Source organism: Protopterus annectens, chromosome 2.part1, assembly GCF_019279795.1.
Source record: "Protopterus annectens isolate FY-2018-M chromosome 2.part1, PAN1.0, whole genome shotgun sequence".
Taxonomy (NCBI): Eukaryota; Metazoa; Chordata; order Ceratodontiformes; family Protopteridae; genus Protopterus; species Protopterus annectens.
The window spans coordinates 140,225,359-140,242,664 of NC_056729.1; positions in this window are offsets into that span (position 1 = coordinate 140,225,359).

Sequence of the window (17,306 nt, forward strand, 5' to 3'; positions counted from 1 at the left end):
ATGCCACTCCCCCCCTCGAAGCTGACAAGAGAGCCCTGGTGCCCAGATCCCTTGATAGAAGGTACAATCGAGGTAATCTGAGCTGATGTCGGAACCGAAGGAGAGATGATGATCGGCGCTGACGGTTCTACTACCTGCAAATCCATGGTCTCCAGCTCCGAGCTAAATGTAGTCAGAGGAGGAATGGAAATAGAGGCAGTTGGAGCCAATACCTGTTGAGGTGGGCTGGACAGTAATTTTGCCAGTGCCTGTGACTTAAGCAACCTACTTCCTACTCTCTACACATTATGATCCGATAATCTAGAGGATCGAGAGGAGTGGGAAGAATGATGACTACGTTCACTCTGTAACAAGGGTGACTGAGGTGCCGAGTGGATGGGCTCCAAGGACGGAGACCTCAGTCTCTTTTATCTGAGATGGCTCCGAAATATCAGATGGAGCCAACGGAGGAGTTGCCTTGTCGGTGCCAGCCGGCACCGACATACTTGGTTGGTCAAGTAAAGGAGTCAGCTTTGAAGGTGGAGCCAGTGGCTTGACAGACTTAGGGGATTTCGCTGGCTGAGTACTTTTAGCCGGAGAATCCTGAGGCTTCAAAAACCCCCGAAGTATTAATTTGTTTTTGTGCTCCTGTAGGACCCTTGAACTAAAAGCGTGACATATAGAACAGGAGTCCTGCAGGTGAACAGCGCCCAAACAATATACACAACTAGTGTGCCCATCTGTCAGAGGCATTTTCTGACAGCATGAGTCACACTACATTTTTCTAACAACAACAAACTAAAGAACCACAATAACAATAAGAAAATGTCATACTACTAAACTAAGAAACAGTCTTTTTTTTTTTTTTACAGTTAAGGAACAGAAAGGAGAGCCTCTAATTTAAACGGCTGTCCTAAGGGGGTGGGGGGAGAACTCTCTAATTTAAATGAGTTCAGGGGAAACAGAAGGCCTGCGAGTTATGAAGCAACGGCCAGCAAAGCTACAACACACAAGAAAGTGATAAGGGATAAAGTACTATATCTAGACAAAAACTTGATAAATTTTCAAGAATAAACAACAATTATAATAATAGAAAAAAAATATACTAAGCCTGAGTCAGTAACAAAGCAACCTCGCAGCTGAAGCGGAAAATGAGATCTGGGTAGCTGATGCTGGGCATTATGGGATAAGGGGTATCCTCGAGCCAGTAAACAGCTCTCGAGCTATAGAAGATGGCAGAGTCAGAGCCGAGGATTGGCTCTGAACCCAATCAGCAAGAACGAAGGTGAGATGGACAACTTAACATCTACAGTTGGTTGCCAAATGGCAGCCTTGCCACAACTCTAGGTTTAGGGCTAGGTTGCTGCCAAATGTGAATGATACATCACTGCCCAAACACAATCAAAAAGTAAAACAGCTCTTTTTCAGCTACAGAAACACCTGTGGACAGCTCCAATCTCCATAGTACCATTTATTTCATTAACTACTACACCTGGACCCCACATAGTTTGAAGTCTAAACTGAAGCCCTTTCCAAAAATTCAGAAGGTCAGGACACACACAGAAAGTACACATCCAGGATCCAAGGTCATGCCGTGAACACTGCCAGCACCACAGAGTAAAGAAAGGAAACATGGAAGAAAGTTTATGTGTGGCCTCAAAATATAAATATAATAATTTCCAATAATTTCCAAGAGTAAATATACCACTGTGAGTTTCACATTTTATCATTAAAAACAGTAAAAAAAAATGATTTCCTTTGATCTCTAAATAACAGCCATCTTCCTAGAAGTCCACAAAAAGGGTCACAGATGATACCTTTCTAAGTCTATCAATCCCTTCGATCGTTTTACTGACAGGTATTTTGAAGAAATTGTCCCTAGCACAAAATGTATTAAAAATTGCATTAACCTTGTTTGTGAAGGCTATCTCCACTCTGACAGTTGGCACAGATGGTTAAGGCTGTGAGTCATGTTCTTGTGGTACATGGCTTGATTCCCCCAACTCCCTACTATGCAATATTTGTGATGCCCATGCACTGGCCCAGTAATCAAGGAGCCTCAGTCCTCACCACTAACACTAGTGAGGGATGTACACATTGGGAGGATGAACAGTACACACACAGTAAAGTACAATTTCCCTTAAGAGCACACAGAGATCACAATCAGTCTGGGGCTGGTTTCTCCCTCTATCTCTCCAGATCCCCAATAAGACTTCCCACTGGCACAGCTATAGGGTTAAGATCTCAGCCAAGTGGTCAAGCCAAAACCTCCAGCACCCTCTCTGTCCAAACAGTGCTTTGTGTCCCTGCCCAAGTAGCTGACACACACACACTTTGAGATTTGAATTATATACAAACACACAGCCACTCCTGGGAAAGGCTGGCACAGGTTCACTAGCTGTGCCTCCTTCTGCCCAGACTATAAGTTAGTAACAACTGCCACCAACCACTCTTATCAGCTACTCTAAGGCCCTTACAAAGGGTGACCAATTCTACTGTATAATATTACTATTATCCAATTGGTAAGTGTGACCAGAACTTTTAAGGCTATTCTAGAGTGGCTTGTACAGTATCAACAAATACATGCCAGTACTCTATATCTGTAAGCAAACCAGCCACAATTAAAAGGTTTAAATATATTTAATAATAAAAGCACAAGACAATAATCATTAACTCAGCACAATGACAATAGAGAGTTCACAATCACAGGGAATACTTTAAAATAACATAGCAGGACAGTCTCACATAAAAACAGAAAACATCTAACTAATCTTGCTATATTCCTATCTTTCTCTAAGAGAAATTGTGTTCTAAATAACTTACTTACAGAGCAAGGCAAAGTGCTGGTGATGTTGTCAGATCCAGAATAAAATACAAAATGCACTGACTTTCGCTCTGAGATAGTTCTTAAGTTAATAATACACATTACTGCTGAATCATCTCAGATTACATCATTCTTGACACCTCTGCCTAAGTTTCCCAGGCTAGCAGGTACTTACATTTTTAACATGTGTCAGTTAAAAATATTTATCTCTCAGAAGCTGTCAATTCTCTTAGAAGCTTGCCTGAAACTGAAAGTCATAAAACAATTACATTGGAAACCTGTAATTACCTCTGCTTCCAGACAACAGAAAGAAGCCCTTGGCCTAGACATCCTGTCCCTTAGCTGAGATAAACTAACTTTATAACACATCATAAAACTCTTTACTTATCAACTTATTCTGTTAGAGGTTTGCAAGTTAACTCTGTATGTCCCAATTTCTACTATGAAACCACACATTTGCATTGACATAGTTTATATGTATTTCTGCTCTTTTTCAGCAGTGTGCACAGTGGTTACAGTCTTGAAGCTCAGAACAGAACATATAGTTTTCTTAAGTTTTTAAGGCAAGCATGCAAATCATATTACTATATAAAAATGACACAGAATTATTTAAAAATTCTATCTAGCTGGACTGGCAATGTCACATTTCCATATAAATCATATTAATATTTTCAAGTGACGTATAATTATTTACAAAATTCCAACTAGCTGGGCTGGCAGCATCTCAGTTTATCACAACTTTGACAAAGTCACTTAGCCAAACATTGCTCTCCAATTGCCCCTGAAAAGGGATTGTGTGCCCAGTGGACATACTTGGTTAATAAATGAGTTTTTATATATTTATTTACCTTTATTGTACTTATACAAATCCTTATTGGACAAAACAAACTGGGCCACTAGGCACTGAAAATATTTAAAATCATCTCAGTAGTCCTAGCTTGTCCTATTGTTGCCACACATTATTTAGCTCTGGATAAAAGAGGTTTAAATATTCATGAGAGAATTGAAAGGTATTGAAATAAGAGGGTCATAGCTCTGTGTAGACTATGTTTTCTTGCAGCTTCTTGACAAAGTGCATTTGCTATGTGGTTTAGATCAGGCCAAGGACTATGATATGCAGTAGTCTGCATCTTGTGAAATCAGACAGACCATTAAATAATCAGCCCAGATATATTTGGATAGGTCAATCCTCTCCAATATATAGGATCTCAAAGAAAAGCTTTATGAACTTTTGCCTTAACTGGGTACCATACACATTTTAAACCATTGCTTTCCAACAAAACACATAATATTTGGGAGAAACTGAGACCAGTCACACTACCAAAATATATCCATTTGAAAGAAAGGTAGAACTGTCAATATTTTTTGTTACAAAGGCAAGTCTAGTTGTTTCCAAGCTCCAAAGAGCTACGTAGATTCTTACAAATAACCTGGAAATTGCTGTTTACCATTCTGAATGCAGAACAAAACTGTCCTTACATAATGAAAAGAGTCCAAAATCCCATGAAATGTTAAATGCACTCTTATCTTACGGCATGATATATTATTTTTGACAAATGCCTCTCTGTTTTACTTGCTTAAGAGAATACTCTGCAGCTGGGTCATACTGATATAATAGTTCCCTGAAACAAACAAAAAAAAAGAGCGCCCAGTAGCTCTCATAAAAATCAGTATGTCATATTTAAAAGTAAAAATGTTACACTTGTATATTTCATCCTTCTCCACAACTATCAATTTCTTATCTCTCTGTCTCTCTCCTCTTACTTTATACCACATTATGGTGAAAAGGAGCTGGGAAAGAGAGCAACCAGTTGCTACAGATTAGAAACAATGTTCGGCTTTCTCAACAGTTACGGCAACATTGTAGAGACTGCAGAATTTCAACTCAAGATCTCTGAAATTCAGATATCCGTAAGACTTAATACAAATAGTCTTACCTAAGATTATTGGACATTTTCTGAGCAGTAAGAAAAGTGTTGAAGGTTTCCCTTTTTCTGCATCTTCTGCTATTAACATAAAAATGAAGTACCCTAGCCATGGCCTTATGTTTTCTTATAAAATTACATTCATCATTTACCAATATACATTTGAAGCCTAGCTGCCCAGATGCTCATATAGTTTTGTAATGTACATTAAGAGTGCAATAGGCTTCATTTAAGAATGTAAAAGACCTAGCTGGTTTGAAAATGAAAGTGATGGAAGCTGTTTTACCCAAATATGATAACTGCTTCTCACTTTGAATTCCCTAAACATTCTGCAATAAATGCTCACATATAATCTAATTCACATATGTATATGCTTTATATAAGACCACATAGTCTCAGGCTTTTCATTTCTTTAGCTAACAGAAGGTCTGTTCAAATTCCTCTTTCATTATCAGTGCATATGAACGGAACTGCTGAGTATCTAGATCTGATAATGCTAGTAAAGTAAGGTTTTACTGAAAGACTTAGGTACCAGAGCTAACCTCATATAACTGTGCTTTATAAATGCCCCGCAATCCGCAAATAGTCATGACATTTGCACAAAGTGTCTTACTGTCCCTAATCACAGATGCAGTACATGTTTGAAGACTATTGACTGTATGTCTGTCTCCATTAGATGAAAATAATTCTTGTCTCTGTGTATGCGGACTTCCTTCTGCCTCTGAAATTCTAATGACCTGTTAACTGTTTATCTTCTAACTCTGCTACCCAATGTTAAATTAGGTTATGGGTAATTCTCTGTAACCTTAAATGTAAGTGATCTGCCAGTGTATTTCACAACACATTAGTGGATGCTTCTCTTATTTAATATCTCTTATCTCTCCAAAAATATGGTATGAACTTACAGAGCTTCATGTGGGACAAGGTGGTTTGATTTAATTGCCATAAACTGGGTAACAGCTTCCCATATGGTGTGAACTGAAACAATATAGGGTAATTATCAGAAACTTTTGATAGTAGCAGTTCCAGTTTCTTTGACAGTGGAGTAAGAAACTTTGAAGAAATTGATAACAACCTAGCTGCAAGTTCTAAAAGAATAGTATTTAGATAAACTATGGAACATAGTTCTTACTACAACTGATCAGAAAGTGCTCTTGCCAACTGTGAGCCCACTCTTGCTTACACCATGGATACAGAACAAAAGGAGAAGTGCTCATGTTATCCTGTTTTAACAGCAGTTATTAACAAAAATACATACAATAAATTCTACTGGCTTCTGACATAATCTAAACTCACAGCTAAAGAAAAAGGTTAACTGACATTATTTACCTTTATGCATGACTCTTAAAACAGCCTGGTTTGTAAGCACTGACATTAAATTCTATAAGCAGACAAAATGTGTATGGAAGTTACATATTTACATATGTGCTATTTGTACTGCTATTTATATCCAAGAGTGTGTACAACGTAAGGATTTCTTATTAAGTGCCTCTTTACACTGCAGGCATGAGCTTGTTTTTGGAAGTTCTATAAATTATTTAGAAAAAAATGTTCGGAATGTCCTTGAGACAAAATGTATTCAATAAACTTTAAAAAAAAACTTTCATAATTCCACAGTGGGATGTAGTTTCCTATTATCTTTGATCTATAATGTAACAACATGTCAACCAGACAAAGGTAGTTTTAGGCAGTTTGCATATGGCACATTGAGTGGCTTCATCTTTAATTGATTAAAATGTTCTGAGTAACATACAAGATCAAACAGCAGCCTAATAGATTTATGTTACTCTTGAGAACTGTCTGTCTCCCTGATTGACGAGGCTTACCTCAGGCAATTATAGTCAGGAATCTTTTATTCACACATACAAAGTAAGACTGGCAAAGCATTCTCTCACTTTTTGCAATACTATATTCATTAGTAAAAATACCCTTAGGGTCCTGGTACTGTTCATGATTTTTATGTGATTTATAACTCTGTAGTTATGAACTCAAAGCATGCCACTTACCTTTATGTAAATTCCATATTTATTTCTACAGTCTGCAGATGTACTGAATGTTCATAAGCTGCACACACCATTGCAAACACCGGAGGTTCACAAATCTTTATGCAAGAAAACAACTAGTAAGCCTTCAACAAAATGAGTATTCAGTTTACTAGCTGCAGAGTCTGCATTATTTCACTCACTTTTCACTTATTTACCTTGTACACTTCCCTGTACATTTTCAGTGCCCAAAAAGTATGTTAACATGAGAACAGATTTAGACAATTCTTGTTTATGTTTGCAATCTATTTAGCAGTTTACGAGTTTAAGGTCCTGCTTAACCAAAAATCTATTTTCCACCCTTTGTCATGATTATCTTATGTGTTTTCCCTATACATTCTTGAATTAAAGCACAACTTTTGCCTCTACAACCTCATCAGAAATTTTATCCCGGTTATTCTCTACCTGTAAAATATTCTTCCTTATACCTTCCCGAAACTGTTTAACTTTTTCCTTCAGAATGGAAAAGGAGAGGGTGCTTACAGATTTGAATCTTACAGGAACATTATGGCAGATTCTGAGCTCTAGGTTGGGGGGAATAAAAGTTGATTGAGATCTTGGACTGTGTCAGCCATCCGGTGGTATACTGTAGAATTCTAGACGTGCTATTAACCAAGGCTAAGCAAGTTCATGAATGTCCAGGAGAAAGTACAATTAACTAACCAAGATCATGTCACTACATAACAAGAGCAGGAGGAAGGGTAAGAACACAAAGCCAACAGTGTACAATCTTTGGGGATGGATTATGGTAAGCTGTGGAAGAGGGCCAAATATGAGTTGGTGCACCACAAGTAACCTGAGGAGGGATGAAGTACTCAGGCTGTATACAAAAAAATTGAGGAACAGGCAAATAGAGGAAAAGCTCAATGTGTCTTTATAGGAATGTGTGAGGTTCATAGGCTCATAGGCTCATAGACTCATAGATTAGTACTAGGCTAACTGCCCTTGTGAGACATTTGAAGCCTAGCCAATTATCCCCTGTGAGATTCAAACCCTGTATCTTGTGTTTGTAAGGCAAACACCTTAACCATTAGGCCACCCTCCCAAATGCTATGGTATAAAAGTGATGGAAAGGAGGGGAATGACAGTGGAGGAGGCACAGTCTGAGAAACCGAACAGGTAACAGAGATCTTCAGGTCAGCACAAGGACAAACTGAAAGGGAATTCACATAAGGGCTCAGAAAGGAGAACAAGACCTTTCTGAAACCTACAACAGAAAGAACAAAAGAAGGGAGTTAAATAATGATGGAAATAGGATCACAGAAAACAGAGCAAAAGCAGAAGTTCTCACTGAATATTTTGCTTCTGTCTTCCTTAAGGAAAGAAAGGTGGGAGGGCAGAGTAGGAAAAGCAGTGGATACAGAGTAGGGTAGAAAAAATGGGAGAAAGGAAACTAGCTGCCCATGGGGAACATAAAGCATAAGGACCAGATGGACTGCCTCTACAAATCCTCAGTAATCTGATCAGCACTGAAACATCCCCTGAAGGAGATTCTCAGTAGATCACTAGCCATCATCTAAATGCATGAGGTCTGGAAGAGAGTAAGTGCAATAGCCTCATACAAGAGAAATCTGGGCAACTACAATCTATTAGGGTAATAGCAGTGTGGGGAAAGTAACGGAGACATTTCAAGGACTAGTAACAGTCCTAGAAAACAGCCAGTCTTTAGGGTAGAAACCTATATGAGTTTAAGGCCAGAGGTTGTCAGCCATACCTAATCCAGTTTTCTGACTAGGCTGTTAGAAAATTTGTAAATAGAGTGAATTCTTACATTGTCTACCTGAACTTCAAAGAGAGTTTGACTCACTCCCAGATAACTGGCTTCTGAAAAGACTAGAGGGGTTGGGGGGGCCAAAAATGAGCAAGTGGATTGCTGCAGGTTTGAAGGGAGAGACAGAGTACTGTGCTGAGGGGAATGATGTCAGAAATAAGGAAAGTTAGAAGCATCAGAACTGGATCCGGTAATCTTACAACACGAGAAAAGGGAGAAGAACTGTCCTCTTCACTGATGATATCAAGTTGTGTGCAACGGTGTAGTAAGGTGGAGGAGGAGGCTATGGAAGGAACTGGAAAAGCTAGACAAGTGAGCAGAAAGGTGACTTTTAAGGTTTGGTACCAGATGAAATCAAAGTATTGTAAATGGGCCGCAAGAAACCTAGTGTGAATTATTTGCTGAAGGTGGAGAATTGAACTGATGGTAGCAGAGAAGGAAAAGGATCTGGAAATGCTGAGCATATGTGGATTGGTCTGCTGGGTGGAGATGGTAGTATTAGAAGCAAAACAGTGGGATATATCCTCAGGGGGAATACACTCCAGAAACAAAGGCATAATGTTCTAGTTCTATCAGGTCTGGTCAGGTCATATCTTGAATACTGTGTGTACTTTGTAGAAGCCATACAAGAAGAGGGACATAAGGCTAATGGAAGGTGTCCAAAAGAATACCATGATAAAGTTGTGTGTGAGATGGAGGGGAAAGGAAATGACAGATCTTAGAGGAGCTGGACTTCTCTTAAACAGAGACCACAGGAGACAGTGAGCATTAAATGGGTGCGCAAGATCATGTCAAAAATGTGTAAGTGGTATTCCTGAATACTATCAGGGAGACAAAGGCAGCAGATTGTAAAGTCTAACTCTTCTCTGGATATCCAAAAGTACATTTTCATGAAGATTCTCCATTCCTCCATTAAATGGAAAACTACTCATGTACATATACACTTGCTTGTTTCCTGGAATTCATTAATTCTAATGCCCTGGACCAGCTCGTTCTTCAACATCCTTGACCTGGTCATTACTAACATGGGTGACCATTGCTCTATACCAACAGTCAACTCCTCCCTCGTTAGATACAACCACAAACTAATAACCTTGGAAATCCACATCCTTCCCACCCCCACCCCCCCTGCAAAGGTAACCACCATGAAAAACTTCTCCAAAGCTAACTTTGGGCTCCTAAAAACAGAGGTGGCTAACTTCACAGCACCCATGCAACTGGAGAACAGCTGCATGACTGCCAAATCATACACTAATGCCCTGTACAAACACGTACACAAATGCATGGATCTCACCATACCCAACAGAACCAAGATGCTCTCCTCCAAAATAAGGAAGCCAATCTGGTGGTCCCCTGCCATAAACAAACTCTACAACAGAAGGAGGAAACTGATGTGAAATAAGGTGAAGTCCCAAGACTGGAAAAACTCCCCTATCAGCCTCAACAAAAAGTTGAGATCCCTCATCAAATCCTCTAAAGCTAGCTATAAAAACAAAATTGCAGCAGATAGTAAAGACAACCACAAGGCCTTCTATAGTTATGCAAAGAATCTCCACGGCAATACCCAGATTTGCTCGGAGCGGTTGCAGAATGATACCTCCTATACCAAGCCAACAGATATTGCCAATATACTGGCAGACAGATTCAGTGTCAATTTTACCCCCCCCCCCAAAAGGACCAATCACAATACCAGTAGATTGCCACGCACCCAGTATTACTGATGCACAGGTTAAAACAGCACTGTCCAAGGTCAAGAATACATCTTCTATGGGACCCGACAATATCCCTGGCTGTGTTCTACATGAACTACAGAGTAAACTGACAACTCAACTGTGTGCTCTGTTCAATCACGGCCACACCTCAGGCTTTATCCCTACCGAATGGCGCACTACTACAGTCATCCCTCTCCACAAAGAAGTAGCGACTACAGACCCTGGGAACTATCGTCCTATTAGCCTGACAAGTCTGATATGCAAAGCTATAGAATGCATCATCATGGACTTAATAAACAAGGATATAGGGAATCTCCAAACTCTGGATCCCACACAGTTTGGTTTTGTGAAGGGTAGATCATGCTTGCTCAACCTGGTCAACTTCTTTCAGTCAGTCATGGATGAAGGTAAGGTGGTTCATACGGCCTACCTTGATCTGGCCAGGGCCTTTGATACCATTCCCCACTCAGGAATCATAGAAAAACTCACTAAGCTAGGCATCAACCCCTATATCATTACATGGGTTGCAAACTGGCTCACAAATAGAACCCACAGTGTGAAAGTATCTGACTCCAAGTCAGACTGCCGCCCAGTCACGAGTGGAGTCCCACAGGGTTCGGTTCTGGGTCCTCTCCTGTTTGGTATCTACTTCTCTGAAGTCCAGGCCAACACGAATGAACTCTGGCTGACAAAGTTCACAGACGATTGCAAGTTAGGAGCCATAATTAACTCCCCAAGTGATGTTGACATCCTACAGAAAGGCCTCACTGAGACCAACGACTGGTGTCAGAACCATAGCCTTAAGTTCAATGCCAAAAAATGTGTCGTCATCCCCTTTGGGAAAAACCAGGTTCTCATGAATTATGCCATCGATAGTAGTCCACTGAACACAAAAAGCGTCATAAGAGATCTGGGAACACAGGTTGAAAGCAACCTCTCTTGACCACCACATTACCATTATGGTCAGAAAGTCCTTCTGTGTGGCACAGCTCATTACTAAGGGTTTTGCATCCAGGAAGAAAGAGGTCATTGTCTGTCTCTACTCTTCCCTCATTAGGCCAGTCATTGAGTACAATGCCCTATTTGGCATGTACCTCACTAGACACCTGCAACAACTGGAAATGCCACAAAATTGCCTCACAAAGAAGATCCTAGGCCTTAAATACTTGTCCTATATGGACAGATTCAAAAAACTCCAGCTATTCTCTGTCTCATATCGCCTACTTAGAGGCGATCTCTGCTTGACTTACAAAGCCATGCCTGACTCAGCTCTGTTAGAAATGCTACATCTAAAGAAATCCCAATCCCTCCCCACTACACACTCCAGAAACCTCAACCTCATTACCACAATCAACAGAACAAGCTGGAGGGACAGGTTCATAACCCAGAGACTGTCCATGCTATGGAACAGACTTCCCATACATATCAAGCGGAGTGCCTCACTGACCTTCATCAAGAGAAATATTGATGAGTGGATGGGAAATAGAAAATTCACCCTGGGGATCACTCAAGTGGCTCTACTCGACAGAGGCACTGGGAACTAAGGTCGGGTGGCATGACGCCAGGGTAATCCTATGTGCTAGACTTGCAAAGGCTCCAGGACCATTAGCCTAGTACACACCTATGAACCTGTAAGATGGTTATGGACCGCTGGAAAGAACTACTAGAATATTTGGAAGAGAGGGAATCTACGAAGTAATCTAGAGGTCCTTCAACAGATGGACATAAATTAAGGGGCAAGGTATAGTAGTGTGCTAAATGCAATCAAAGGTTAAAGTAAGTAGACCTGCTCCCTTCTTCTACTGTTAAAGAAATGTAACTTCGCCCGGTAAGTGCTGCACTTCCTTCAGGCTTGCTGCCACATGTATAACTGCTTTTTTAGCTCTGATCTGAATTCGTTTTAAACTGTTGTCTGCTTTTTTTACTGTCTGACAAAAGAATGCTCTGCGAGCAGGTTACAAAGCAGTTTATGTAACGTTCTGAACGCTCACTAATTCCTTCACTTTAAATTGAATTATACACTTCATTCAGGGTGCTGCCACATGTTTAAATGCTTATTAGCTCGGTTATGACTTTGTATTAAACTGTTTTCTGCAATTATTTACTGTCAGACAAGGGAATGCTCTGCGAGCAAGTCACTGAGCGGTTTTGTCATGTTCTGAATGCTCGCTAATTCCAACACTTTAAATTGAACTATTCACTCCACTCTGGCTTGCTGCCACATGTTTAATTGCTTGCTAGCTCTTGTTTGATTTATTTAAACTGTTTTCTACAATTTCTAACTGAATATTGGAGGAAGAAATATGCAGCTGCATTCCAAGAAGGCAAATTTTCTTTAGCGTTATTATGAACCTGGATTATTAGTTGAAATATGTCTCCTTTGACAAAAAGCCACTCTACAGGTTTTAGTTGAATTACCCAAAAGCATAACTATAAGAGACCCTTTTCATTTTATGTGCATCTAATTGTGATGTGCGTATGGGTTTCTTGAATAAAGCAAATTTTGTTATTCATTCAGGGAATGCTCTGTGAGTAGATTACTGAGCGTTTTTTATGTTGTGAACGCTCACTAAGTCAAACACTTTGAACGGAACTATTTCCAGCTATGCTTACTATTTAGAAAAGGAATGCTAAGCAAGTGAGTTCAGAGTGGTACTTTGTAATGTTCTGAACACTCGCTAACCAATGTTTTCAGAAAACTGAATGTTGTTTTATGGTGAAATGCTTATATGCTATATGGTATTTCCCTGTAGAACCTAACAGCCTGTATAAGTTTTACAGTTAACAGCTTGAATTATTTGCCTCTTTTTATCCTCTCTTTCCCTACTCTCCCTGTTCTCACTGCTAAAGCCAACTGTGTGTATCTATGAATTCCCTACTCAGCTAATGCTTGTGTTGTTCTGCTCTTTCCTTACAGCTGTCCGTGCTGCATTATACCCTAACCACTACAGATGAGAAAACCTACCCTTTAAGGATATCCACTACAGGACTCTGCTAAAGCCTGCTGGGGGGCTTGCAATCAGATAGCCCCCCTCAAGAATTAATTAAAGTGTATGTACTGCTGCATTTTTGTAACATAAGTGCTACTAGTATTTAAACTTATCATAGTGCCTGTACTTTATATGTTTTGCCACTAGATGGCACTGCTCACCCACTAAAGTATTAAGACCAATTCATTTCCTTTTTTGTGTTCTCTTCCGTAGCTATCCCCCAATCTCTTAGCATATTTTCCCCATTGGCCTGCTTTGTCCTGTGCATAGTTCAATTACCTACCCCCCGACTCCCAAGCCTTGACTCACCTTTGCTGTTCCTACTTCTTACAAGCTCCCACATTCTAGTTACAGCTGGCTGACTGGTTTCTGCCAGCCACCATCTCTGCAGCTCTTCCTGCACTATTCACCCTAAGGGCTCACTCTGTTCCCCTACCCTGCCCCCAATTTCCACCTGCCCCCACTACTCCTACATTTATTTCTGCACCAAAACCCCTCACTCTCTCAATCACCAATCATCTCCACTCTCCCTCTCACAATCAACCAATCATCTCCACTAACTAACCACTCCCTCTTCAACTCCATCTTCCAATCACAACCGCTCCAACCCCCCCCATCAAAGTTCCTATAAACTTCTTCTCTACTTCATCTATATACTTATTCTATCTGCCCTACTCATGTTTGCCACTAAAATACTCATATACACCTCCACCATGACTTGTCTTCTAGCTCAAACATTTCTCACCCCATCTATCTGCATTTTATTCTTACTCCCTTTATACCATGCTACCTCCTACTCTTTTGACCACCTCCACCCCTCCTTCCTATCCAACCCCCACACTCCCAACCCTCTTCCTCATCCCACTAAAAAATTTTCCACAACATATCCGCCTCCCTAGTTCAACCCAACCTACTCCATCATTTCTAATTAAAAGTTTTCCCCCTCCCAACTACATACTACAAACCTAAACTAATTCCTTACTGTCCACAAATATTAAAGACCAAATAAAAAATGTCACTACCCTACCACAACTACCTCTGTTTAGCAGGGGACATACATCCAAATTCTGGCCCAAATACTTCCTCTAGTCCCAATCCCCCTGTTACAAGCAATAAAACCAACCACAAATACCTCAAATTCTTCACCATGAATGCCCAAAGTCTAAGAAACAAAGTAGCCCACTTTCATGCCTGGCTTAACCACAACCTACCCGACATTGTAGCCATCTCAGAAACCTGTTTAAACCCCATATTTTTGACTCTGAAATCCTCCCTCCTGAATTCCAATCCCTGAGACATGACCGCTTAAATAGGAAAGGGGGTGGGGTAGCCTTAATCTACTCTAACTTGCTGTCCATATCTCCCTATCCCAACCCTATCCCTCCATTCAACAATGCAGAACTAGTAATAGGCCTACTAAAACTAAATAAGCACAAAAGCATTTGTATCATTGCCCTCTACATCCACCCTGGTAATAACATCACCACTCTTGAAGAAATCCTCCTCTGCACTTCTACCAATATTAAGCTAGAGACCTTCATACTTGGAGATGTAAATATCGACTGGAATAAAATCAACAACCCAAATCCTACCATATCCATCAATTTATATAACTATACCCAACTAACTAACTCCATCACCTGACTCAACAAAACAAACCCCCAGGTACCACTCTAGACTGGATCCTAGTATCTTACCCTACTAAAAACCCTGGCATTATTCCTGACCCTATAGGAGACCACTGGCGATATTTAATCCACAGAGATACCCACTCCACTCCTCACCTACACCAACATACCCACACTCGTAACCTCATAAACTTTAACCCCACAACATTCTCTGACACCCTAAAACAAACAAACTGGAACCCGCTAAAAACTCTACCACTCGACAATACCGTCAAATTCTTCAACTCAACCTTCTTAAGTATCTTCAACTTTCTAGCTCCACCAAGAACAAAAAGGGTAAAAACCAAGACCGCCCCTTGGCTAACCAAATACACCAAAAAGCTTATGTTACAAAGAGATAAATTTTGGAAAACATACCATAAAAATAAGCAGCCAGAAACTCTTTTTAAATATAAACAACCCCACAACCTCATTAAAAGACAAATCATTAGAGATAAAAAGTCCTACTATATTAAACTCCAGTCTAACCAATCAAATAACCCCAAACATTTCTGAAATTCCATTAATTCTCTTCTCAAACCAGGCACCAAAAATAACCCCTGCCCTGACTCCAGAAAATCTGATCCTGAAATAGCCTCCCTATTCAACTCCTTCTTCACCAACTCCATAGCAGAGCTGACCAAGACCTTCCCTAACAACAACCCTTCCCCTCAACCTATCCAATCTTCCACACCCCCTACACAATCCTCTGCCCCCAATACCCCCAGTATTTGAACTCAAACCCATCTCAACCTCCCACATAAAAAACTACTCTCTAAATTAAAACCATGCTCCAATGCTCCTGACAATATCCCATCTTCCTACATAAAAATAGCTGCAGATGGTATCTCTCTCCCCGTCAGCATCTTGATCAATAGATCCATGCAGGAATCTTGAGTGCCCAAATTATGGCGTGCTGCCTTTATCCTATCTCTCCATAAAGGAGGCAAAAACAATAGCATCTCTAACTTCTGCCCTGTAGCTATCCTCTCCCCAGTCTCAAAACTAGAAAAATGCATCCACCTACAGCTTATGCCTTTCCTAGCCAATTACCAACTAATTACTCCAACCCAACATGGTTTCCAACCTGGACATAATACTATCACCGCCCTTCTCTCTTTCTTAGACACAGTAAATCTTGCCCATGATTCTGGAAAAATTGTTTCTACTGTTCTACTTGATTTGTCCAAAGCATTCAATACTATCTCCCACACCCACCTTTCTAGCCTCCATCTCTCCCACAATTCTTTATCCTGGTTCTCAAGCTGCCTCTCTGACAGGTCTCAAGCCGTGAAATGGGGGAAAGGCACCTCAACCTTCCTTCCTATCCCCACTGGGGTACCCCAGGGATCCATACTTGGTCCAATGTTGTTCAATATCTTTATTAATGGGTTCCACAAAGTCATACCCAATACCACAATTGTACAATATGCAGATGATTCAACTTTAGTCTGCTGCACCTCCAACCTCTCTGAGATTCAAAAAGTGACCCAAACTGCTTTCTCCTCCACCAAAAAATGGATGCTCCAAAACCAGCTCTCACTAAATGCCAACAAATTCAAAATACTATTATTCTCTCCTTCTAAAGCCTCCCCTCTTGATAAAAATGAATTCCAAATTTATAGCCAAAACAACGCTGCAATAGAGATTGTTCCCTTTGCTAAACTACTCGGGGTAACTATTGATGAACACCTAAAATTCGACACTCACATCCAGCAAAACATTAAGAAAACTCATGCAAAACTTGGTATGCTATACAGAAACTTCCACTTTCTTTCTCCTCCCACCAGACAAACTCTTGCCACTACCTATCTACTCCCCTCATTTTTGTATGGTGCTCCTCTTCTAACAAACGTATCTGCCTCTCTCTCCTCTAAACTGGAAGTCTGTTATAATAAGATTTCTAAATTTGCCACCAAAGCCAAATTCTCCTCCCATCATTGTACTGCCCTTCATTTGTTAAATTGGCTTGAACTCTCCAACCATCTAGACTTATCTCCAAATTACTACAGCCCACAGACTAATTTTTCAACCTACTAAGTGCCTGGCACTAACCAATATTCCCCAACTTTTCACCCCACTGAGAACTCTGAGATCGACTCACCAAAACCTAATCACTGTCCGCAAACCCAATTGTCCTGCTGGTCAGCTTCTGCTATCGTTTTCATTAGCTAAAAAATGGAATTATCTTCCTTCCTTTCCAAGGACTTGTGAAAGCTTTGAGACCTTTAAAACTCTGCTACACTCCTACCTTTCCTCTAACAGGAAATGCAACTGTTCTGTCCCCACATAACCTAGTACTCTTTCTTCCCCTTAAACTATTGTCTAACTCTGAGCACAAGCTAACTTTACTTAAATGTAAATATTGTAAATATCACAACTGTACCGCTTACTAA